The sequence below is a fragment of the Salmo salar genome, chromosome ssa23 (genome assembly GCF_905237065.1).
Source record: "Salmo salar chromosome ssa23, Ssal_v3.1, whole genome shotgun sequence".
In the NCBI taxonomy this organism is placed as follows: domain Eukaryota; kingdom Metazoa; phylum Chordata; class Actinopteri; order Salmoniformes; family Salmonidae; genus Salmo; species Salmo salar.
In genome coordinates this window covers 24,676,703-24,704,243 of record NC_059464.1, presented here as the reverse complement: position 1 = coordinate 24,704,243, position 27,541 = coordinate 24,676,703, and the positions used below count along the sequence as shown (strand labels likewise).

Sequence of the window (27,541 nt, the reverse complement as noted above, 5' to 3'; positions counted from 1 at the left end):
TGTTGTGGCTAGTGTAATCTGCTCTATGGAAAACAAATGAGCTCCAACATTGGAATTAGATCTTTTGGAGTCCAAGGTTCCTTGAAGGATTTTGTATCTTTAGCCCCTACTCTCGGAATTAAGTCAGAGGTCACCACAGAGCCAACATGGGCTTTGCCTCAAATCCAATATGGCGTTGAAAATCAAATATGGCTGCCATAATTCCATTTGATGTTTAGATCACATGTAAATATGCATTTTGTAGATTAGGCATTTTTCAGAAGTGTGTATAACACTCATACCCTTAAAGACTGTTTTAGTGTAAATACATTTTATTCTTAATCCAACATGGCCAACATGATTTCACTCAAACGCTTTTGCCTGCATATAAGTTGCCATTGTTTGTTATGTATTGAATGTGTATTATGTTTTCAAAAGTGCTTCATAAGGCTCTAGGTATATCTAGAAAGATGTGTGGCACTGCCATGCCTCTTGCGTTTGAATACCTGAAGCCAAATATAGCTTTACAATGAGTGTTCGCTTTTCATGTTTAAATCTCATTCACACACTTACAGCATATCAACAATGGGCAATTCCGCAAAATATAATAACAAGCCTTTCGCACACATTACACTGGCATAACGCAGTTTCTCTGGTCCAGGTTGCAGGCCCGACTATTTTCCATACTGAGTATTGCCAACCCAGACAGTCTTTCCTAAGACCTACACTATATATATAAAAAAGTTTTTGGACCCCCTTCAAATTAGTGGATTCGGTTACTTCAGACACACCTGTTGCGGACAGGTGTAAAAAAGTAAATAAAAAATAAATAAAAAAAATAAAAATCCAGCACACAGCAATGCAATTTCCACAGACAAACATTGGCAGTAGAATGGCCTTACTGAAGAGCTCTGTGACTTTCGTGGCACCGTCATAAGATGCCAGCTTTCCAACAAGCTGATGCCACCTTTCTGCCCTGCTAGAGCTGCCCTGGTCAACTGTAAGTGCTGTTATTGTGAAGTGGAAACGTCTAGGAGCAACAACTGCTCAGCCGCAAAGTGGTAGGCCACACAAGCTCAAAGAACGTGATTGCCGAGTGCTTAAGCATTAAAAAATTGTCTGTCCACGGTTGCAACACTCATTACCGAAAAAGTGCCCCTGGAAGCAACGTCAGCACAAGAACTGTTCATCGGGAGCTTCTTGAAATGGGTTTCCATGGCCGTGCAGCCGCACACAAGCCTAAGATCACCATGCGCAATGCCAAACGTCGGCTGGAGTGGTGTAAAGTTCCCACCATTGGACTCAATGGAGCAGTGGAAATGCATTCTCTGGAGTGATGAATCATGCTTTACCATCAGGCAGTCAGACGGAATAATCTGGTTTTGGCGGATGCCAGGAGAACACTACCTGCCCCAATGCATAGTGCCAACTATAAAGTTTGATGGAGGAATAATGGTCTGGGGCTGTTTTTCATGGTTCGGGCTAGGCACCTTAGTTCCAGTGAAGGGAATTGTTAACGCTGCAGCATACAATGACATTCTAGACAATGTTGTGCTTCCAACTTTGTGGCAAAAGTTTGGGGAAAGCCCTTTCCTATTTCAGCATGACAATGACCCTGTGTACAAAGCGAAGTCCATACAGAATTGGTTTGTTGAGATCGGTGTGGAAGAACTTGACTGGCCTGCACAAAGCCCTGACCTCAACCCCATCTTACACATTTGGGATGAATTGGAACACCAACTGCGAGCCAGGCCTAATCGCCCAACCTCACTAATGCCCGTGGCTGAATGGAAGCAAGTCCCCGCAGCAATGTTCCAAAATCTAGTGTAAAGCCTTCCCAGAAGAGTGAAGGCTGTTATAGCAGCAAAGGGGGGACCAACTCCACATTAATGCCCATGATTTTGGAATGAGATGTTCGACAAGCAGGTGTCCACATACTTTTGGTCATGTAGCGTACCAGAGATAAGGGACTGTTGATAATGCAATCACACAACTCAAATGCCAGTTCACCAGTATGAAAGAAATTGCAAACAGCTTTTTTTTTGTCAAGTACTGTTGTCTGCTAAAGATGATAATCTGTTTATATCTGCCAATTTATTGGCTGTCCAGTACCCAGATGACCTGTCCCCAGAGCTTCCTATACAGTTAATCTCTTTCCGTAACGTGTTAAGGCCGGCAATTAAAATGAGAGGCTCAATTAAAGATGTTGCAGAACTGATGTATTTGAAACAACTCCCTTCTGCCCAGTTTCCCTGATGTTGCTACGGCAATCAAGCAGTTTTTACCATCCCTGTAACTGTCGCTTCTGCCAAGACATAGTTTTCTTAACTAAAACTCAAAGAACTACATAAGAAGCATTAGGCTCTCGGTCTGATATGAGCTTTTGAACACCTGAGTAAGCTCTACTCATTGCACTGGCACTGCCGTAGCCTTGACAACGGCATTTATTCACTGATATCCCCTCATACTTTCAATCTTTTTTTTTTTTTTCAGCCACATTTCTGAAGCCCAAGAAACAAACACTTAGCTTCCTAGAACATATGGAAAATAAAAAGGTTTATGAATGGCTTATTGGAGGATTAATGTCAAAATGATTTATAAAAATGAATACAAATTGACATCGATGACAGGCTCGTGGGCACCCCCGACTTGCGGGGGCTGCGGGAATGTCCGGTACGCCAGTGACATAGTAGCATAACCAAGTTACAGGAAAGCAATCTGTCAGCTCTAACCACTTCCCTATTTTCCCCACTGAAACAAAGTGTGCAAGGTTGATTCAAAGTCTTTGAGGTGACCAGGACATGAGTGTGTCTAAACAGGGTGGGGAGAGAAAGTAGCTAGTGGTGGATGTAGTTATGGAGCCTGACCAGATTGTACAGCTTAACGGTTATCCTGTATGACTGGCGGGGTATTGGGGCTGTGTGTTGATCCATTTCCAATTCTACAACAGTTGGGTTTGTTATTTATTAAGGTGCAGGCACTCAGGAGATACTGCTTGCATGCCAGCAAGACCCATTGACTCATTTGAATGTTATCTTAGCCTGAATGATGCTGGGGATACTTCGGTAGTGTATTGGTTAGGCCTAGTTGTCTGGTTGTGAAGAAGAGTGTGAAAAGGCTGTCATAAACACCCCTGCCCTTAGATCTTTCCATCGCCTAATTGACCTGTGGGTAGAGTTTATGTTGAATGTGGCAAAAATCCTGCAGGTCACATCTTACATATTCCTTCACATTCCTTTGGAAGTCGGCTAAGATGATTATTTGGCTGATATTAACTGGCTGTGATTATGGTCTGGGGCAGGCCCAGCTGGAGATGAGGAGAGTGACAGAACCGGTGAGGGCAACCTCAGGTCAACTAGAGGTTACTTACGAGTGTAGGTCATAGACGACTAAGAAGCGTTACGAGGGACGTAGCACAGCGCTACACACATATACATTTGAAGATGATCCCTGGGCTTTGATGGACAGTAAACGGGTTGCAGAGGAGGTGGAGTTGATCAAGCATGGTGCACAAAGGCCATTATCACACAGTCAATCCCCAGCCACCATACACAATGACATACAGCATCTTTGTTGTTTAAGTTTGACCATCCTCAGGGTGCTTTTGTTTGCCATAGACGTGTCTGTGCCCACCATTTTCCCAGATTGGATTACAATAGCCACAACATAAACATTTTAACTATGTATTTTGGGCAGGCTGGACCATACAGCACTGAATTTTTCTTGGAAAGTTGTCTATTTATCAGCTAGCAGAAACATTAAAATATATCATAAATATTCATAGTTTATATTCCCACCTATTGTAGCTCTGTGTTTACAGGTCTATATTTCCAAGTTGCATTGAGATATCCCAATGCTGTTAGTTTGTGTATGTAGGTGCAGACATCTGACTACTTGTATTCCACATTTTTGCAATATCAGAGCTTGCAATATTGGGTTACATGAGCTTATGTGGCCCATCCCCCCCACCAGCCAGGCATATTCTGCACATTTGGAGTTTAGGGGGGGTGTCACAATATTAATTTACCGTAAAACTTTAATAGCCTGGGCGTTTATTTGTTAAATCACAACAGGCGCTTTTTAGAGAAAGGCTTCTATTTGAGCCAGGTGTCTATTTCCTTAATGCACACAGCTTTTGCTAATTTGCATAGTTAATTGTTTAACTCCTGCATTCACTTCCAACATTTTAATACATTTCATTTCCTCCACTGTGTTATCATTAACACACTGTGTCATGTTTCTTTGTCTAAGTATCCCTCTATTTCAGAATTGTTTTACTTTTCCTTAACTGAATAACTATTCTTCTCTGACTGTGCATTTTCGGCAGTTCTTACTTTCGCAACTAAAGGGCGATCAGACGATTTCTGGGGGTCTGCACTGCTAAAGTTGTTGACTGTTTTTTGCTTGCCAGTTAGCTAGCAGTTCTCAACTGTTAGAAACTGCTATAAAATCAGATGATTTTCAAGTCATTATTGAATTATTTAATGTAACAAATCAAACAAACCTTGTAAACAATTCATTTAGACCCTGTGTTTATTTGAAACAGGTGTTAATTTGCTGAAATGTGTGCCGTTGTTCTGCTATTAAAAGAGACAGGCGGCTATTTGAGACGGTGTTTAATTAAAAGTTTTATAGTAACCACTTTTGCAGTAAAATATTTTTACAACCATCCATTTCAGAAATGGGAGACATAAGAGATGTGAAAAAACATGTTTGTTTTTTGTTCTACCTCGGATAGGGGTATCTCAACAAATGAAAGACCTTTTTGAGGGTTGGCCACTAGCCTATATTGTTTCCCCCACTGAGACAGACAGGCTTATCTCAGAATGCTTTAAAAGGAGCTAAAAAGTACACATACAGCCACAAAGACAGACGCAGACACACACAAACATGCACTTGGCTGGGAAAACAGATTAACTCTTGTCCTCTTGAGATGGCTGATAAGTCATGTCAAAGACTTGTTTGGCAACATTACTAAGGCAAGGGCTTTTCAGGAACCTCCCTAATTAACCATGAACTTCTCTCTGAAGTGAGCCACTCAGTCCTATTCACACCAGCAGGGCTCTAAATTAACATTTTCCATTGGGAGCACTGGTGATCCCAACTTAAAGTTAGAAAATATTTTTCAATTGATTTGGGATACAGACTTTTTGGGCCTGTATGAATTCTAGCTACTCTTACAACACCCACCTCTTGCATACGTGTGCCTCAAAAGATCTGCCTCTTTCCTTTCTCTTAAAGCAATACAAGTTTTGCAACAAAGACAGTAAGAGCATTTAGGGCTGATCGGTATACCGTATTTTACTTTATACCGGTATTGATGTGCAGACCGGTTAGGGTTTTACTTTACCTTCTATAATGGTATTTCAATGTTTGGTTTGTTAAATGTAATACGCCAGTGTGTAACGTCCGCTACTTGAGTCGTTGCTATCCCTCTCTCACCAAGTCCTGCCCCTTGTCACTCAAGGAGAGCAGTTGTTGTTGCTCGACCACGAGATCACTTGCCGTTCACTCTTCAGTCTGCATGGTCAATACAGCAGATGCAACAAGATGTTGATGACAATGCTGCTTTCCATTTTGCTTCTTAATATAAATCCACAAGCATTCTATAATTACACTATTTGTTTAGTTTTTCTTTTCTAACAAGTTGTGGCTAAAATAAATAATGTTAGCCGCTAATGCTACTCGCTAGCTAGCTAATAAAAGTACTGAGTCAGACATAGCTAGCTAATACAGCTAAGCTACATGAAGAGAAAATATTTAATGTAGCCAAAGATTACAGAGTCCCCTTGGAAACACTGGCTATCACTTTGTTTCCTACTCTGACACAATAACTCCTCTCTGGCTTTTTAATTTGTTGTCATGTCAAACACTATTTAAAGTGCCCACTATTATATTCCAACTACAGAATTTGAATTACTTTTACATTTTCATGATTCAAACAGCTCACCCAAGTGTTTATCTAAATTGCAAGTATTTGGTTAAAAATAAGACCTCGATTTTTTGCCCATATCATGCAGCCCTATGTGGCAGTGGAAGTGATCTCAAATCAGTGCAGGAAATGCAGAAATTTATGAAAATGCAGAAAATTATTCCATTTGATTGAACAGTATAAAACAATCAAAATGGAGAAAGCCCGATTGAAATCCCTCAGAATGTATTTGTTGCCACCATAGGGTAATGCACTACTAAATTTTGAACTTTTATTATAAAAAACAAAATACTATCAATACCGTGAAATATATTGTGATACGATAATCTGGCCATATCATCCAGCCCAAAGGGCACTATACGGTTAACATCCCCTAGATCAGGGAAACTGGATCAAGTTCCAATTTCCAAACTGCTGAGAGTTAGAATAGTAGAATACACTAGGTGCAATTTCAAAATTTGGTTGTGCATCAGCAATGTTTCTGTTATGTTAATCACTGAAAGTTACTCAATTACCCCATGTCAGCTAACATTTTTTAGATTGGTAAATTAGTCAAGCCAGCTATTTAAACTTGTAGCAATCATGGTTCAATTATTGACAGGGGGGCCGATTTATTTTGTGAGTCGCTCAGATATCATATTAAAAACAGCAAAAATGTCTCTCCACACTATAGCAACGTGTAGAATTGCAGAAAATCTGCTGTAAAACCGCACATTGTTCTCTCCTCCTCATGGAAAAACAAGTAGAATTACGTGAAATTTGTTATAAAATGTACAAATCTTCACTCCACAGCAAAATGTGTCGAAATTTAGCAACGGGGAATCGATAGTTACATATTTGGGATATTATTTGACGTATATCATATCGCTTTGACAATATCGCAATATTATTTTTGCGCTAGATGGTTGTACCTGCACCAAAACGCCAGTGTTTCCTTCATAGCTTATTCTCCATCTTTTTAAATAGAGAGGCTATTTGTTTTCAGCACTTTTATTTCCATGACTGATCAAAACATAATTATCTCATGGCTCTCTTGTCCCTCTGCAGCAGAGACTGTATGGTAAGCAATATGTTTGGACCATGGAATGGTCATGAGAATCGCAATACATATCATATTGGCACCTATAACATCAACTTGTGATAATATCATTGTGCGATCTCGTGAGGTCTCTGAAAATTCCCAGCCCAAGTAGAATTGCAACAAACTTTCTTAAAACGGCAAAATTTTCTCTATGCCCAATGGCAAAATGTGTAGAATTGAAGGAAATTATAACTCCTCTCCGCTGTCAAGAGGAGGGCCACTAAATTGTTTTGCTCGCAAGGTGGGGTTGTGGGGTGTATGAATGTGGGTATGCAGACCAGTGTGCCACTGCAGACCCGTGAGCCACTTGCGGGCCCTCATGATGAGTTCGGATTTTTGTGGCCCCCACCCCCATCAAAGTTGCCCCTAGATATTACTGTATGGCCATCTGACAATTCTAACAGACTGAAGGAACTTCTCCCTGATCATTCCAGGAGGGCTACCAATGAGTTGTGATTATTAGGCGTACATGCCACATGCTAGCAGACAGTGTCACAGCAGATTAACCTTGGTTGACCTACTTTTACAGTTTAGTACACATCCCTCACAATGTTGTGAATAAGGGGAATATGTTAGTATGGGGGAGTACAAATGGGGTTAAATGAACTTCCTCTGTTATTGATACATTATAAGAGTCCTCTAGCTATGTGTTGTCAATGGCTAGGCTATAAAGTATATTGGCAGAGCACACATCTGCTCGCACAGTAGGACCTGCATCATTTCCATTTTCCCCTAGACTCACTAAGTCAGAACCAAAGTCGCAGGCAACTTATCTTTCAGGGTGTAAAAAAGTGATAATCAGATTAGTTAGACCTATTAAATATGTATTTTACATAATAAAAACACGAAATATTTGCTGCACTGCATTTTGTGTCACATGAACGTGTCACTCAGCTAAACCTCCTCCAATGTACAGACATCACAGGAAGTTGCTGAGAGGTGCATGGCTCATAATAGTGGCTGGAACGGAGTGAATGGAATCAAATGCATAGAAACCGTGCGTTTGATGTATTTGATACCATTCCACTCAATCTGCTCCAGCCATTATCACGAGCCCATCCTCCCCAATTAAGGTGCCACCAACCTCCTGTGACAGACATGCTATAAACAACCTTCACTAAGTGCAACCTGATCTAAAAGCTGAACCAATGAAGTCCTGGCTGGACAATATTTTCAAGGAAATGTATAAACACAGCTTGAGCCTGTATTGAAAATGACCTTGCAAGAGCAATATAAAGAGATAAATAGGGCCTACTACAGCAGGTTTGTATCAAAAAGTATTGAGGTAATGTCAACTTGTGGTATTACTGTAGGTTCAAGATCCCATCCCCAATCAATTTGGAGGGCATTCTCGTGCTCGGAGGTGACAGATTGTAGTGGCATGCCTGTCTGCTGCGTTTGTGGTTAACTTGGACATGGGTAAACGAGCAAAAGCAACATGAGCTGTTACAATCCCACTCTCTGGGTAGCTACTCATAATCTCAGTGTGCACTCATTTTTCACATGAACACTGCTGGAGCTCCTTTGTCCACATTTTTCACACACACACTCACTGATTCATCACTGCTGCAGTGATTTATCATATAGTCTGTATAAATGCATGGCTAAACAGACAAATACAATAATGTTGCTTAAGTCAGCAAACAAATAAGGCTAAATCAAACAAAGGCAGAAGTGTTGCCATGCTGACCTAATAATAGACTGTGGTATAGCCTAGGACTTGCAAATAGCAATGGCTTCAGTGTAAAACCTAGTTGACACAACTCAATTGAAAGCGAGTGGGAAATGGAAGCGCTATCGCGTGTCTTGGCAAGGGCATTTCTCTGTCAGTGAGTCCTACTAGTGTGGTGCGAGCACTGACTCAGATGCTAGCCTATTTTAATCTCTGGCACACAGATAGCATTGGGATCAAAGAAAATGCCGTCACAAGGCTTCTCCGCAGAGGTTTGCTCTAAGGTCAGAAAAATAGGGTCATCCTGGGACGTCCTCCTATGTGGAGGTGTGAAATGTCTGCATTCCTTGAGGGCCGAGTGGAGCGAATGCACATCGGAGTTTGACCTTGTTTTCTCAGACACATTCAGTATTGCGCAGCCTACCTCAGACATTCTATGCAAGCTCACGCAGCAATAATGTGCATTCCACACCAATAACCTAGTCTAAATAAGGTTTGATTCTATCAACAACATAACTTAGCATGCAGTCCACATGTTGTAGTTTCACAGGAAGGAAATGGTAGCACCCGTGTTCACAAAGGAACACATCCTCCCTAAGAAATGACACATTTTTGAAAATGAAGGTGATTTGTTAAATGATTATAAAGCGGAGAGAGTGTCGCGCCTCACCTCAACCGCAGCAACCAAGATAATCATTGTCAAGGCACTAAACCTCGCTGAATGAGCTTAAAACCTATGCATGTGGATTCTGGACCTGTATAGACTTGGTCACAATTATGTTGTTTTCCATCTTACAGGTCCCATCTCTCCACCAGACTATTTTCCTGGATCAGTGGTCATGCCAACATTCATCTGATACTGCTGGACTCACCAGACCATCGGTAGCCTGGTTCACACAAAGCAACCTCTGGAAATATGATCAAAATACGATCCCTAATTTTGAACTTCTAAACAGCCAAATACAAATCCCCGTGTTGAACCCAATACGACATGTAAACACGTTCTGTCAGCCGCCAGTCAACTGTGTAACGACGGTGCTGTATCCTGAATAGGTACGCAAAGGTAGAAAAATGTAATGTCCTCTTTTGAATGTTTGGGTATTATTCTACACACTGGTTATTATTTTAATGAGTTTCGCCGCCAAACAAGACCAAATTTGGTTTGTCCAGACCAGACCAAATCTGTACCAATCACAGATGTCTATGCTTCACAAGTTTGGACATCACAGTACAGCACAGTAGAGCATAGTCTAGTAGAGTACAGCAAAGTAGAGTTCAGTACAGTACAGAACAGTACAGAAAAGTAAAGTATAGTTCCTTACAATAAATAAAAGTAGAGTACAGCACAGCAGAGTAAGTACAGGTCAGTAAAGTAAAGAAAAGTACAGTATAGTTCACTACAGTACAGGACAGTAAAGTAAAGCACATTACATTACATTATACTGTACTCTACTGGACTGTAGTGTTATCACGATATCAGAATTTTTACTTCAATACCGATACCAGGTTTAGTTTCACGATACTTGATACCATCACGATTCTCAATACAAAAAAGATACCACAACAAAAAAAAGAAGGCATATTAGCCAAAGCCACAGAATGGCTCCTGCTCTGTTCAATCGTTGGGCAACTTTTGACTTCAATAACATTACATTTGAAATGTTTTATGTGTGCATTAATGTATGCATTAACCTCTCTAGGGTAGGGGGCAGTATTTGCACGGCCGGATAAAAAACGTACCCGATTTAATCTGGTTATTACTACTGCCCAGAAACTAGAATATGCATATAATTGTTTGATTTGGATAGAAAACACCCTAAAGTTTCTAAAACTGTTTGAATGGTGTCTGTGAGTATAACAGAACTCATATGGCAGGCAAAAACCTGAGAAGATTCCAAACAGGAAGTGCCCTCTCTGACCATTTCTTGGCCTTCTACACTCTCTTTATTGAAAACTGAGGATCTCTGCTGTAACGTGACACTTCCTACGGCTCCCATAAGCTCTCAGAAGGCGGCAGAACGTTGAATGATGACTTTGCAGGCCATGGCTGAAAAACAGTAGCGCATTTGGTAAGTGATCGATCTGAGAACAATGAGACGGGGGCGCGCGTGCACGTGAAGAGTCCATTTTAGATTTTCAGTCTTTGAACGAAAACAGGGTTTCCCGGTCGGAATATTATCGCTTTTTTACGAGAAAAATCGCATAAAAATTGATTTTAAACAGCGGTTGACATGCTTCGAAGTACGGTAATGGAATATTTAGAATTTTTTTGTCACGATATGCGCCGGGCGCGTCACCCTTCGGATAGTGTCTTGAACGCACGAACAAAACAGAGGATATTTGAACATAACTATGGATTATTTTGAACCAAACCAACATTTGTTATTGAAGTAGAAGTCCTGGGAGTGCATTCTGACGAAGAACAGCAAAGGTAATCCAATTTTTCTTATAGTAAATCTGAGTTTGGTGAGTCCCAAACTTGGTGGGTGTCAAAATAGCTAGCCTGTGATGGCGATCTATCTACTCAGAATATTGCAAAATGTGCTTTTGCCGAAAAGCTATTTTAAAATCGGACATAGCGATTGCATAAAGGAGTTCTGTATCTATAATTCTTAAAATAATTATTATGTTTTTTGTGAACGTTTATCGTGAGTAATTTAGTAAATTCACCGGAAGTTTGCGGTGGGTATGCTAGTTCTGAACGTCACAAGCTAATGTAAAAAGCTGTTTTTTGATATAAATATGAACTTGATTGAACAAAACATGCATGTATTGTATAACATAATGTCCTAGGAGTGTCATCTGATGAAGATCAAAGGTTAGTGCTGCATTTAGCTGTGGTTTGGGTTTATGTGACATTATATGCTAGCTTGAAAAATGGGTGTCTGATTATTTCTGGCTGGGTACTCTGCTGACATAATCTAATGTTTTGCTTTCGTTGTAAAGCCTTTTTGAAATCGGACAGTGTGGTTAGATTAACGAGAGTCTTGTCTTTAAAATGGTGTAAAATAGTCATATGTTTGAGAAATTGAAGTAATAGCATTTCTAAGGTATTTGAATATCGCGCCACGGGATTCCACTGGCTGTTGAGTAGGTGGGACGATTTCGTCCCACATACCCTAGAGAGGTTAATGAATCAATTATACAATCATACAATCAATTTGACCAATCTAACTACATGACAACATAACGGTAAGCATTTATTTGAATGGTAAATCTCTATTGACAAACTGGGTAAATCAAGAAGCAGCCTAGGCCTATTCATAATACAGGTTAATGCATATTCAATAGGAGTGTGTGCATTCATTGAGTTATTGAACTTGCTTTGGATAATTTGATGGGGCTACAGATGTCAAACAATCTGCTTCCCTTTCATTTGGGACTTATTTGATTGTACTGACTAAGAACATTAGCATATAAGTAGCTAATTTTATAAAAGTGTGCTCTGTCTCTATAACCAGTAATGACGTCATTCACCAGGCAAGAGGGGGGCAGCCACAGTTCGCTGAAACAATAGATAATCCTTGGGAGATACACGAGAGAGAGAGACCAATTAGGTGAATTCATCAAGTTTTGGTGGCAACCAGCTTTGAAATCAGCATAATTTGCATTATGGTTTGCAAATCTTGCATTGCAAATTGTTCTAGCCTGTATGAACATTGTTTTGCGGACAGTAATTAACAATTTAAACATTTCTACATGCCACGTCACATTATTCAAGTATGTTACTTCTGTGCAGCATGAGTGGGGCGCTAACATGATGCAGCCCAGACTCCCAGTTCAGGCTATGTGGAGCAGGCACAGTGCGCTCGCGCTATAAGAGGGACATCAGCTGAGTTGATACAGACATGATCCGTGAGACACATTTGGCATAAGTACCGAAAGTAACAAAAACTTTTGTATCAAATAGGGCTGTTACGGTGACCATATTACCGTCACACCAGCAGTCACGAGTCATGACCGCAGTCAAATTCCACATGACCACAGTCAAATTCCACATGACCACAGTCAAATTCCACATGACCACAGTCAAATTCCACATGACCACAGTCAAATTCCACATGACCACAGTCAAATTCCACATGACCACAGTCAAATTCCAAATGACCACAGTCAAATTCCAAATGACCACAGTCAAATTCCAAATGACTGTTAATTAGGCTTCTCCAAGCTCTGATGCTGCTGATGGTCATTAGTAGCCTACCAAACTTGTTAACTGCCTGGTACTCAGCACTCTATTGCCCCACTAATCACTCTGACATCAATGCAAATGTCATCAAAAATCGAATCAAACACTTCATGAGAGCCCACGAGCTTATGTAGCACCACATTTCTATAGGCTACACGATTGTGTAAGAAAACAGAGTTTTGATGGCCTCTATTAAAAAGAGGTTCCCATCAGCTTTCTATAGGCTAGACCTACTATATTTATCTATCAACTTTCCTAATATTAAGCACATTGCTTCGCTTTCAACGGGAGTATAGCCTACCTGGCCGGCATGAAAATTAACCGCAGGAAAAGCATCCTCCATTCGCTATTTTTCCATGCCCCTGTTCTGAGACAGGTGCAAGATTATGGTCCATTCCAAATCAAAACAAATTTCACACATATTATTTAGTATATGTAAAGACAACAACAAATTAAGAATAGTCTGATGGGTCACAATATTAGCCCATAATGTATATGATGTATTATCAAGTGTGAATGATGCCCAGCTTGTGCAGTAAGGCAACAAACAGCGCATACCTTTTTTTCCCCCTGACTTTTTCAAATCATAGTCGAACACCTAATGTAGCCTAGCCCAAAGCCCCACATGTTTTGATAAGGTTCGTATCACAACTAAAGTGGCCAAATAACTTCTTCAAATTAAGCACATTAATCCGCTTTATAACTGGTGTAGAGTCTAACTGGCATACAAAGGCTGCGCGTAAGTTTCAAGTTCGGGAAAGATAATTTAACCATAAAAATGCACCTTTATAATAAAGCATTACATGCATAATCGCATTTGCCGTCACTTTCGAGAACAGTGCTTTTAAATGTTTTTTTTGGACGTGAGTGGTTGTATTAATTTGGGATCTATCGCATCCCACAACTGTCCCAGAGTATGTTTGGAAAATGTATTTCTCGCATAGGACAAGTTGACCAATAAAATAGGTCAACTTTTGTACGATGGGAGACATAGGCTATTGCTTTTGCTGTTCATTAGGCCTACTCATCTTGTTGGCTGAATGTGGACAGTTCTAACATCTTCAATACGCGCCTCGGAAGTCGATAAGAGGGGCACGTGCAGTTGCGTCGCCGATGTGTCGGTCTTCATTCACTTGTGGCCTACTTCTTAGCCAAAATGCCTGTGAGAAGGATCCAATCACGTGACGGGCATTGGCTACATCTGAGAGAGCCATGTGAGTGAGAGGTGCTTCGGAGCACGGCAGCCGGGAGAAGGGAATTATAATTATTATATTCAGCCCAAGTGCACAACGGCCACTTACTTTGGCCGCAAAAGGCATTATTTTTTTAGGGGGCATTACGGCCACACAAGGGGGATGCCGCCGGGAAATTCAAGGCTTGGTGAGAATATTATCAAGCACTTGTCAAATTTTGAATGAGAGACTGATGGTGTGTGCAGCTTGCAACTTTTTTCAAATGATCAAGAGTCCCATTATGCAGCCTTAGAATGTATTAAAAATCAAAACATATAGCCCAACGTTTGTATCACAACTGAAGTTGCATAAATTACTCTAAATTAAGCATACAGAAGGAACAGTTTCTTTGTTAACGGCTAAACACAGAATAGCCGCATTGTAATCGTTTGGAGAAAATATCCTTTCCATTTTATTAAGATATGTTCAATTGTATTTTTCATACTATAAAATAAGGACAACTCAGAGTATGCTATTATGTTCTTCTGAAATAGACTACATTTTCTTCATAACATGTTTCTTTAGACCGGTCTAAAACAAATAATGGATTTATTGTGATAGTGTAGTTATTTTAAAGTTGATTAATTAGGCTTTTTAAAACATAGATGTTCCAAAAGGTCTGCATCAGTGTCCTTCAGGCAAAGCATGGAAGCCACGAGATGCGGAACGTGTTAATGTTAATTAGCAGTCAAGTACCGTGAGACCGGCAGTTATTTGCTTGACAATCACCGGCTGACAAAATGTAATGACTGCCACAGCCCTAGTACCGAACCCTTTTTCATACCGAAGTATTGGTATACCGTGCAACACTACTGTACTGAACTATACTCTACTTTTCTTTACTCTACTGTACTAAGGTTGGGCGGTACCAAGATTTTCATACCGTTACTGTACCATATGGTATTACCAGCAGTGCACACAAGGGGCACTATTTCTTTCCAAATGCTATTTATTTTTTGCACAAAACAAATGTAGGCAGCAGGGACCTTGTTCCAGGAGGGGATTGATTGTCTCTGCTGTAACCAATAAGCTTTATCTTGCAAGCTAGCTAGCTAAGTGGCAAGTGAGCAAACCAAATGCATAGCTAGACCCTTGATATGGAGATAATTTATTTTGGCACATCTTCAGACCCCCTCCCCAAATGTGTATTTTATTATAATATAATGTTTTACAGTTTTGAAAACCAAACCATCCATATTTCAAAATACCCCAGTATATGGTATATTTGGTACACCGACAAAGACTATTCTGTACTCTAATGTGCTCTACTGATTTTTCACTCACTGTTACCTATTTGATAACAAAGTCCAAGTTTTAATCACTTAATAAGTCAAACAAAATTGTCATCAGTAAAAACACTAACTAATTGGTAGGTCTACCTTTATTTGTTACTACTTTGAACTTTCCTAATCCTCCCTCCTCATGAGGGAGAGAAATTACAAAATATCTTTAAGCTATGTGAGTTTGTGGTAAGAGAATCACAAGACACTAGGCAATATTTCTTAAACTTGCAGAAGGCAAATTCCTGCTAAACTAAATATAAATGTTGATATTAGATGGCAGGTGCCTGATGTATTTCCAATACCGTAAGACTTTTTGTATTAGATGTTTTTTAAAGACCCTTTTTCCATCTGTGTGACCAGAATTAAAAGCCTTTGCTTATTCCTTATTTTTAGTATGGAAATTGGTTGAACAATGTATCTATGCCTTAATATGCCAAAAATATTGAGACTCTTACCTTTCATTTGTAGCCATATTTGATATGTTCCTATAAACTTCACATGTTGCTCATGGGTCATTTTACATGGAAATTACATTATTCACTCCAACGTGCCATGCAAATGTTATTTTCATCTTCTCCTCACTAATCACTTTATCTTAGCGCTCTGCAAAGTTTAATGAATACACACTTCCTGTTACATCAGGAAACAGTGGTTATTATCCATACATGTGTAGCCTACAGGCTACTTCCTCATAAATGCATACTGATAAATGGAGCCTGTAGCACTTCGTTCACAGCAGATATGGCCTTTTTGTTGGAGTGAATCAACAGGCCTAACAAACTATAATAAACCCAATCACAAAATGTTCCACCTTTTGATCCAGAGCTTATTCATCAACTACAGTGTTTCATCTTGCTTCCAATTGTAAAGTCAACAATTGTAGACCAACAATATACTGCCCTACCAAGCAAAAAGGCAGTAAGTGCTCATTTGGTCAAAAATGAGTTCATGTCATACATTTTTTATACATTAAATACATACTTAATCATGTGGACGTATCGTGCCTCTATTGTATTGTGTTTTGGAGAAAATGGGGGTCATGTTAGCAGTAACTGCATAAAGTTACTGTGAAACCAAGGTAAATAAAAGCAATTTTTCTCAGTTCCATGCTATGAGTAGTTACTGCCTTTTTGCTTGGTAGGGCAGTATACTAGTATAAATGTTATTTATTTATTTATTTCACCTTTATTTAACCAGGTAGGCACGTTGAGAACAAGTTCTCATTTACAATTGCGACCTGGCCAAGATAAAGCAAAACAGTTTGACACATACAACAACAGAGTTACACATGGAGTAAAACAAACATACAGTCAATAATATAGTAGAAAAATAAGTCTATATACAAAGTGAGCAAATGAGGTGAGATAAGGGAGGTAAAGGCAAAAAAGGCCATGGTGGTGAGGTAAATACAATATAGCAAGTAAAACACTGGAATAGTAGATTTGCAGTGGAAGAAAGTGCAAAGTAGAAATAGAAATAATGGGGTGCAAAGGAGCAAAATAAATAAATAAATAAATACAGTAGGGGAAGAGGTAGTTGATTGGGCTAAATTATAGATGGGCTATGTACAGGTGCAGTAATCTGTAAGCTGCTCTGACAGCTGGTGCTTAAAGTTAGTGAGGGAGATAAGTGTTTCCAGTTTTAGAGATTTTTGTAGTTCGTTCCAGTCATCAGCAGCAGAGAACTGGAAGGAGAGGCGGCCGAAGGAGGAATTGGCTTTGGGGGTGACCAGAGAGATATACCTGCTGGAGCGCGTGCTACAGGTGGGTGCTGATATGGTGACCAGCGAGCTGAGATAAGGGGGAACTTTACCTAGCAGGGTCTTGTAGATGACCTTGAGCCAGTGGGTTTGGCGACGAGTATGAAGCGAGGGCCAGCCAACGAGAGCGTACAGGCCGCAGTGGTGGGTAGTATATGGGGCTTTGGTGACAAAACGGATTGCACTGTGATAGACTGCATCCAATTTATTGAGTAGGGTATTGGAGGCTATTTTGTAAATGACATCGCCGAAGTCGAGGATCGGTAGGATGGTCAGTTTTACGAGGGTATGTTTGGCAGCATGAGTGAAAGATGCTTTGTTGCGAAATAGGAAGCCAATTCTAGATTTAACTTTGGATTGGAGATGTTTGATGTGAGTCTAGAAGGAGAGTTTACAGTCCAACCAGACACCTAGGTACAGTATCTCACAAAAGTGAGTACACCCCTCACTTTTTCTAAATATTTGAGTATATCTTTTCATGTGACAACACTGAAGAAATGACACTTTGCTACAATGTAAAGTAGTGAGTGTACAGCTTGTATAACAGTGTAAATTTGCTGTCCCCTCAAAATAACACAACACACAGCCATTAATGTCTAAACCGCTGGCAACAAAAGTGAGTACACCCCTAAGTGAAAATATCCTATTGGGCCCAAAGTGTCAATATTTTGTGTGGCCACCATCATTTTCCAGCACTGCCTTAACCCTCTTGGGCATGGAGTTCACCAGAGCTTCACAGGTTGCCACTGGAGTCCTCTTCCACTCCTCCATGACGACATCACGGAGCTGGTGGATGTTAGAGACCTTGCACTCCTCCACCTTCCGTTTGAGGATGCCCCACAGATGCTCAATAGGGTTTAGGTCTGGAGACATGCTTGGCCAGTCCATCACCTTTACCCTCAGCTTCTTTAGCAAGGCAGTGGTCGTCTTGGAGGTGTGTTTGGGGTCGTTATCATGTTGGAATACTGCCCTGCGGCCCAGTCTCCTACGGGAGGGGGATCATGCTCTGCTTCAGTATGTCACAGTACATGTTGGCATTCATGGTTCCCTCAATGAACTGTAGCTCCCCAGTGCCGGCAGCACTCACGCAGCCACAGACCATGACACTCCCACCACCATGCTTGACTGTAGGCAAGACACACTTGTCTTTGTACTCCTCACCTGGTTGCCGCCACACACGCTTGACATCATCTGAACCAAATAAGTTTATCTTGGTCTCATCAGACCACAGGACATGGTTCCAGTAATTCATGTCCTTAGTCTGCTTGTCTCCAGCAAACTGTTTGCGGTCTTTCTTGTGCATAATTTTTAGAAGAGGCTTCCTTCTGGGACGACAGCCATGCAGACCAATTTGATGCAGTGTGTGGCGTATGGTCTGAGCACTGACAGGCTGACCCCCCCACCCCTTCAACCTCTGCAGCAATGCTGGCAGCACTCATACGTCTATTTCCCAAAGAAAACCTCTGGATATGACGCTGAGCACGTGCACTCAACTTCTTTGGTCGACCATGGCGAGGCCTGTTCTGAGTGGAACCTGTCCTGTTAAACCGCTGTATGGTCTTGGCCACCGTGCTGCAGCTCAGTTTCAGGGTCTTGGCAATCTTCTTATAGCCCAGGCCATCTTTATGTAGAGCAACAGTTATTTTTTCAGATCCTCAGAGAGTTCTTTGCCATGAGGTGCCATGTTGAACTTCCAGTGACCAGTGAATATGAGGGAGTGTGAGAGCGATGACACCAAATTTAACACATCTGCTCCCCATTCACACCTGAGACCTTGTAACACTAACGAGTCACATGACACCGGGGAGGGAAAATGGCTAATTGGGACCAATTTGGACATTTTCACTTAGTGGTGTACTCACTTTTGTTGCAACCAGTTTAGACATTAATGGCTGTGTGTTGAGTTATTTTGAGGGGACAGCAAATTTACACTGTTATACAAGCTGTACACTCACTACTTTACATTGTAGCAAAGTGTCATTTCTTCAGTGCTGTCACATGAAAAGTTATACTCAAATATTTACAAAAATGTGAGGGGTGTACTCACTTTTATAATATACTGTATTTGTAGTTGTCAGAACCGTCCAGAGTAGTGATGCTGGACGGGCGGGCAGGTGCAGGCAGCGATCGGTTGAAGAGCATGCATTTAGTTTTACTTGTATTTAAGAGCAGTTGGAGGACACGGAAGGAGAGTTGTATGGCATTGAAGCTCGTCTGGAGGGTAGTTAACACAGTGTCCAAAGAAGGGCCAGAAGTATACAGAATGGTGTCGTCTGCGTAGAGGTGGATCAGAGAATCACCAGCAGCGAGAGCGACATCATTGATGTATACAGAGAAAAGAGTCGGCCCAAGAATTGAACCCTGTGGCACCTCCATAGAGACTGCCTGAGGCCCGGACAACAGGCCCTCCGAATTGACACACTGAACTCTATCAGAGAAGTAGTTGGTGAACCAGGCAAGGCAATCATTTGAGAAACCAAGGCTGTTGAGTCTGCCGATGAGGATGTGGTGATTGACAGAGTCGAAAGCCTTGGCCAGGGCAATGAATACGGCTGCACAGTACTGTTTCTTATCGATGGCGGTTAAGATATCGTTTAGGACCTTGAGCGTGGCTGAGGTGCACCCATGACCAGCTCTGAAACCAGATTGCATAGCGGAGAAGGTGCGGTGGGATTCGAAATGGTCGGTAATCTGTTTGTTGACTTGGCTTTCGAAGACTTTAGAGCGGCAGGGTAGGATAGATATAGGTCTGTAGCAGTTTGGGTCAAGAGTGTCCCCCCCTTTGAAGAGGGGGATGACCGCAGCTGCTTTCCAATCTTTGGGAATCTCAGGCGACACGAAAGAGAGGTTGAACAGGCTAGTAATAGGGGTTGCAACAATTTCGGCAGATCATTTTAGAAAGAAATTGTCCAGATTGTCTAGCCCGGTTGATTTGTAGGTGTCCAGATTTTGCAGCTCTTTCAGAACATCAGCTGACTGGATTTGGGAGAAGGAGAAATGGGGAAGGGTTGGGTGAGTTGCTGTGGGGGGTGAAGTGCTGTTGACCGGGGTAGGGGGAGCCAGGTGGAAAGCATGGCCAGCCGTAGAAAAATGCTTATTGAAATTCTCAATTATAGTGGATTTATCGGTGGTGACAGAGTTTCCTATCCTCAGTGCAGTGGGCAGCTGGGAGGAGGTGCTCTTATTCTCCAAGGACTTTAGAAGCAAATTTCTGCTTGAAAAAGCTAGCCTTGGCTTTTCTAACTGCCTGTGTATATTGGTTTCTAACTTCCCTGAAAAGTTGCATATCACGGGGGCTGTTCGATGCTCATGCAGAACGCCACAGGAAGTTTTTGTGTTGGTTAAGGGCAGTCAGGTCTGGAGAGAACCAAGGGCTATATCTGTTCCTGGTTCTAAATTTCTTGAATGGGGCATGCTTATTTAAGATGGTGAGGAAGGCATTTAAAAAAAAAAAAAAACAGGCATCCTCTACTGAAGGGATGAGGTCAATATCCTTCCAGGATACCCGGGCCAGGTCGATTAGAAAGGCCTGCTTGCTGAAGTGTTTCAGGGAGCGTTTGACAGTGATGAGTGGAGGTTGTTTGACCGCTGACCCATTACAGATGCAGGCAATGAGGCAGTGATCACTGAGATCTTGGTTGAAAACAGCAGAGGTGTATTTGGAGGGCAAGTTGGTTAGGATGATATCTATGAGGGTGCCCATGTTTACGGCTTTGGGGTGGTACCTGGTAGGTTCATTGATAATTTGTGTGAGATTGAGGGCATCAAGCTTAGATTATAGGATGGCTGGGATGTTAAACATGTCCCAGTTTAGGTCACCTAGCAGCGCGAGCTCTGAAGATAGATGGGGGGCAATCAGTTCACATATGGTGTCCAGAGCACAGCTGGGGGCAGAGGGTGATCTATAGCAGGCGGCAACGGTGAGAGAATTGTTTTTAGAGAGGTGAATTTTTAAAAGTAGAAGTTCAAATTGTTTGGGTACAGACCTGGATAGTAGGACAGAACTCTGCAGGCTTTCTCTGCAGTAGATTGCAGCACCGCCCCCTTTGGCCGTTCTATGTTGTCTGAAAATGTTGTAGTTAGGGATGGAGATTTCCGAGTTTTTGGTGGACTTCCTAAGCCAGGATTCAGACACGGCTAGGACATCCGGGTTGGCAGAGTGTGCTAAAGCAGTGAATAAAACAAACTTAGGGAGGAGGCTTCTAATGTTAACATGCATGAAACCAAGGCTATTACGGTTACAGAAGTCATCAAAAGAGAGCGCCTGGGGAATAGGAGTGGAGCTAGGCACTGCAGGGCCTGGATTCACCTCTACATCGCCAGAGGAACAGAGGAGGAGTGGGATAAGGATACGGCTAAAAGCTATGAGAATTGATAATCTAGGACGTCCGGAACAGAGAGTAAAAGGAGCAGGTTTCTGGGGGCGATAAAATAGCTTCAAGGTATAATGTACAGACAAAGATGTGAATACAGTGGAAGTAAACCTAGGCATTGAGTGATGATGAGAGAGATATTGTCTCTAGAAACATCATTGAAACCAGGTGATGTCATCGCATGTGTGGGTGGTGGAACTGAGAGGTTGGATAAGGTATAATGAGCAGGGCTAGAGGCTCTACAGTGAAATAAGCCAATAAACACTAACCAGAACAGCAATGGACAAGGCATATTGACATTAAGGAGAGGCATGCTTAGCCAAGTGATCAAATGGGTCCAGTGAGTAGTGAGGTCGGTTGCGGTCACGGCTAGTCGGGCCATGGGTAGCAAGTTGGCAGAAGATGGTCTGTTATTAGCCACCTCGTGCGTTTCCGTCGGTAGATTAGTGGGGTTCTGTGTGGTAGAGGGGACCAATCCAATTGGCAAAATAGTTAGTTATATTGGCCGATAGACCTATTCAGATAGCAGCCGATGAGACAGCTAACGATTAGCTGGCCGCAGATGGGCGTTCAGGTTACGTCGCGACGGAGGGGCCAGTTGGATAACTCCCTCGGGCAGATAATGTCGGTAGTCCAGTCGTGAAGGCCCGATGGGGCTCCGCATCGGCAGTAAAACGGGTCCGGATAGGTGATTGTAGCCCTGGAGTGGCTGATGGAACTCTTCAGCTGGCTAGCTCGGCAATAATTGATGTTAGCTCCGGGACCGACGTTAGCCAATAGTTACTCGGATAGCAGCTAGCTAGCTGTAAGATCCAGGTGTAAATGTCCAGAGCTTGCGGTAGAAATCCGGGGATATGGAGAGAAAATAGGTCCGGTATGCTCTGGTCTGAGTCGCGTTGTACAAAACTGGCAATAGCTTTTCGAGCTAAGCGATAGCTGATGACCGCTAACCGTGGTTAGCTGAATTCTAACGTTAGCTAGTGAACTGGCTAACTTCTGGCTAGCTTCTGTTGTGGATTTCAGATTTGAGGTAAATAATACTTTTTTTTTTTTTTAATTGGTGATGCGGGTTGCAGGAGAGTGTTTTGAAGTTGAGTTTTTAGAAAGAAATATATAAAAAGATATGTGAAGAAAATATGTAAATATATATATACACGGGACACGACAAAACGAGGACAAAGGATGTCTGACTGCTATGCCATCTTGGATTTGAGGACATTGGATAAATCCCAATGTCAGGAGCACATTCAAGGTCCATTTAGTAAAGGCAAAGAAGTCGTCACTACCACAACATACAAATAGCCAGTGTAGACCTGTGAGATTTTTTATTCAATCTATAATGTTCTCAAAATAGAGAATATTCTTAATTCAATGCTACCAAGCTATTAGGCTTATCACAAGACAGTGTTCTGCAGAGGATCCCTGCCACTTCAGTGCAGAGGTCTGAAACCTGATCTGCCTGAGTGAGTTATGCAAGAGTCACCAAGGCTCTACACTGACCTTTTTTGCAAGGAGCACATGTGCACCCTTGTTGAAAAATATATAGTGCCTTCAAAAAGAGCTTTCCACACCTGGAATGTGAATCATTTTCCCATTATTATTAAAAAAAATATTCAAGCTGTCAAATTGGTTGTTGATCATTCCTAGACAACCATTTTCAGGTCTTGCCATAACATTTTCCAGTAGATTTAAGTCAAAAAATGTAAGTCGGGCACTCAGATCTCACCTCATTTGCTCACATTGTATATAGATTTATTTTTCTACTGTATTATTGACTGTATGTTTGTTTTACTCCATCTGTGTTGTTATATGTTGTCGAACTGCTTTGCTTTATCTTGGCCAGGTCGCAATTGTAAATGACAAAATTTGACTTGAATGAATTTATTTAGGCTTGCCATAACAAAGGGGTTGAATACTTATTGACTCAAGACATTTCAGCTTTTCATTTTTAATTAATCTATAAAAATGTAGAAAAACAATTCCACTTTCAAATTATGGGTTATTGTGTGTAGACCAGTGACAAAAAAAATCTAAATATAATCAATTTTAAATTCAGGCTGTAACAACAAAAATTTGGGAAAAGTCAAGGGGTGTGAATACTTTCTGAAGGTACACACAAAGAAATGTAGGTATTATTTGAGATATTAAAACTAAAATGCTTAATTTTTCTAGATGCACTGGTGCTCCTAAATAAAAATGTCAGGTCGCACAGCAGAATAATTAGGCGCATATGCAAGTAAAATGGCTCCACTCTACCCTGGTGACCTTACAGCACTCTCTATCTTCACTGTGCCTACTATCCACTCACTACAGTAAATCAGAGCCATAGCGGAGCAGCACTGCCTGCTGCCGTGAGAGCTTTTCCTCCCCCAGTAACTAGGCTATACTACAATAATGATTGTCACATTATGCTCACAGAGCTGAGAATTAAAGAGACATCCAATAAAAAGAGCAAATCAATTACACAGCATTTAGCCAAAAACACAATAGAGAAACTAATATGTAGGACCCTACTTACCACAGTAGTAAGTCTGTTTTCACAACAAATATGCTTTGAAAGGGTACAGTCCACCAGTCTCAGCACCTGCAAGACAAGCAAGAGGGTTAAAACTAAGCAGTTTTTAGGAAACTGACACTGCAGCACTACAAAATGCCTCTTTTGTATGTGAAAGGGTTACGAGACATGCTCCATGGTCTGTCTGGCATACACTTGCCGATCTTTACTATATTTAGAGTAGAGTATCGTTAGACCTGTTTAGCAAGCAGCATGCTTGATGCATTGATTCCAGGCCCAAGATTGTAAGTAAACAATGTTAACAACGCAATAGCATAGATGGTAATGAGTTCCCCTTTAATCAAAGCTTTAAAAAAGATCAGCCCAACATCACATTCAGCCCATCCCTTTGTAATTTAGCCCATATTCAATCCACCTCTCATTGATGCCCCTAAAGTAAGAGACAATGGCAGCAGTAAGCAAATGTCATTGTGTTGTCTTACTTGGTCGATAGTAATCTACACATAAGCCTAGCAGCAACATTGTCATAAAAAAAAAATCATTATTTTGGGTGTGAACTCACACACACACACACACACACACACACACACACACACACACACACACACACACACACACACACACACACACACACACACACACACACACACTTCCCCTTGACTGTACTTATATCAACGTACATCTGACTTCAGGTTGACATTTAGAAACCACTGAAGAGTAGTAGACAATCCTTTTCCCCTGACGTGTGAAAGCATGAGAGGTATGTAGCCTAAAGCTTTCTGTTGAATGCTACATAATAAAATCTTCTGTAGTTCAAAGACAATGTTCGAAAAAGCACTTCTGATATTGTAAGACCAGAGTTTTTTCTGGATCAAAATGGGGCTTAGGTGGTGGGTGTGGCAGGGGATTTGGAAATGGGTGCGGCTGGCCCGTTGGCGCAGCTGAATTTCTGAGAAAAAATTATAGCCCCCACATCTTGGCGAAATAGAGAACTTGTTACATTTTAAGCTCATTTGCTGCAATTCTAGAAATGTCTCCATGCTGCAGTTTTAAACCTAATTCTATGCATTTTGCCATGATTGATGCAATGTCATTTTTCTCAAACATAACGAGAATTAATACTGCTAGATTCATTTTTTTTATTATTATTATTCTCCCTGCCTCCCTTTATTTTGGTGAATGATAGTTTTCAAAGATTTAAAAAAAATATATAGGTCCATTATCTTTTACTCATACCATATATCTGGTTTTAGTTTATAAGTTTTTATCCCATCCAGAAAATGTTTTTTTTTTTTTCTTATTGAAAAAGTCCACTGATTGGACATCCTCAGGCATCCTGAGGATTTCAACGGCAGAAAAATCCCTGAAGACCTTAACAAACCCAAGTTACACTAATCACCTTGTTTCAACGGTAGCAAACAACAGTAACCAGGCCTAAACAAAAGTTTTTTGCACATTGTGCCATGGCATTACAGATACTTTGATAGTAGGGCTGGGTATTGCCAGGCACCTCACAATACGATATTATCACGATACGTTGATCAGTCACAGAGAAATAAAAGTGCTGAAAACATGTTGGCTCACTATTTAAAAAGAAAATGGAGAACAGACTATAGGATAAAAAAAAATTGCTGAGTTTTGTCGCAGGTACAGCAGACTAGCGCTATCTAATGCTATCCACAGTAGCAAAAAAATAGAATTCTATACTTGGGAGTCAAATATCAATATATTATTGTCCCAAAATAATATTGCGATATGTAACTTTTAATTTTTCCCCCATCACTACTTGATGGCTATGACAAAAAGCCAATACTAGGATAGCAGCCTATCACTTATTAAACTAAACTCCTGATAGTGTGGTTCCAATCTAGTAGATTATATATTTTACAACCAGCACTGCTTTAAAGGGAAAATCCACATAAAAAATATATTGGGTATTTTTTTCATTAGTTGCATCATCATGATGATGTGACCAGTGACACTTTGCTTTTTAAAAGTCCAATATCTTGAAAACTTGACTGCTGGCATGCAAAACATTTTAGGACTGTATCAAAAGTGGACTAATGGAAAAAATACCAAAAGATAGTGTTTGAGTGGAGTTTCCCTTTAATCTACAGCATTTAGAGGCAGGTTTTTCAAGCAGCACATTTAGCCCACTAATGACCTAAAGTTACAATGATCATTGTGTGGGTGCAACAAGTCTGCCTTTTGCTATGAGGCACGCAGTTCATCACCAATAGCCTATAGCCCCCTTCATTCCTCACTCACAATAAAACAACCTGCAACAGCTTTGATAGTACAAGCAGGCATTTATGAAAATGTTTGTTAACGCAAAGACTCAACATTAGAGATTTACCTCAGACATCAGCTAGTTTATAGAGGGAGGTTAGTGTGCTTACCATGTGCCCGAGTGTCATTCAGATATCTGACAGTAATCCCTCTTCAGCCTGAGGAAAAAGAAGAAAAGAGATGCTGATTAAAATCAATGAATACGCGTTACAAAACAAATGCGATGGATCATTGGCACAGTGGTGGAAAAAGTACCCAATTCATACTTGAGTAAAAGTACAGATACCTTAATAGAAAGTTACTCAAGTAAAAGTGAAAGTCACCCAGTAAAATGCTACTTGAGTAAAAGTCAAAGTATTCGGTTTCTAAATATACTTAAGTATCAAAAGTAAATGGAATTGGTTAAATATACTTAAGTACCAAAAGGAAAAGTATGAATCATTTCAAATTCCCAATATTAAGCAAAGTGGACGGCACCATTTTCTTGTTTTTAAAATGTACAGATAGCCAGGGGTACACTCCAACACTCAGACATCATTTACATTTGTGTTTAGTGAGTCTGCCAGATCAGAGGCAGTAGGGATGACCATGGATGAATTCCAAACACTTTAAATACACACCCTGTCCCCTCAGCCCTCAAATTAAGTGGACACTTCTGATGACGTCTGACGAGTATACACTTGCAGGGCATGGGCGAGGGATTGCATGTCTACTTAAATTAACTATATCATTATTAATATACGCCTACTGTATGATAGCTAGCAAATTAATTAACTAGCTACTTCTGAAGAAGGAAAATGTTTTATTTCTACAATTTCCAAAAGCTAACCAAACAAAAACATAATTTCTTTTATAAGACGTGTTTGTGCATTAGTAGCACAATTTCTAACTTATTTACATTCGTTTTTACTTACACTTGTATGTTGACTCCATATTGACATTGAGGTTTTAAGTTTTGGCGGATATTTCTTAGCGGATGTAGAATCTTCGCGAATTGAATTATGGGGTGTTTCAGGTCCCGAAGTGAACATAATTGTACACTCGCAAACTCCATTAAAAAACGAGGGCTGAGGGGCTTACGCTGCAAACTTCCCTTGCTATGCTAATCACTTGGACCGACCACAAATAAAATAAAATACTGTAAATAATTACTTAACCTGTTGGGGCTAGGGAGCAGCATTTTCACGGCCGAATAAAAAACGTACCCGATTTAAACTGGTTACTACTCTTACCCAGA

General features: G+C 40.9%; 1 protein-coding gene across 4 annotated transcripts in view; it reads right to left on the bottom strand.

Annotated features, from left to right (window-relative positions):
• LOC106584305 (F-box-like/WD repeat-containing protein TBL1XR1) overlaps positions 1-27,541 on the bottom strand; it is a 50,438-nt gene that overhangs the window by 14,157 nt on the left and 8,740 nt on the right. For 3 of the 4 annotated variants that reach the window (XM_014169390.2, XM_014169392.2, XM_014169391.2), the window contains exons 2-3: positions 26,415-26,462; positions 24,019-24,084 (exon numbers count right to left, since the gene is read on the bottom strand). The gene's annotated coding sequence lies outside the window, so the exon portion shown is untranslated. Of the gene's footprint in view, positions 1-21,113; positions 21,292-24,018; positions 24,085-26,414; positions 26,463-27,541 lie in introns of all 4 variants that reach the window. The other variant, XM_045706026.1, reaches the window with a different exon arrangement.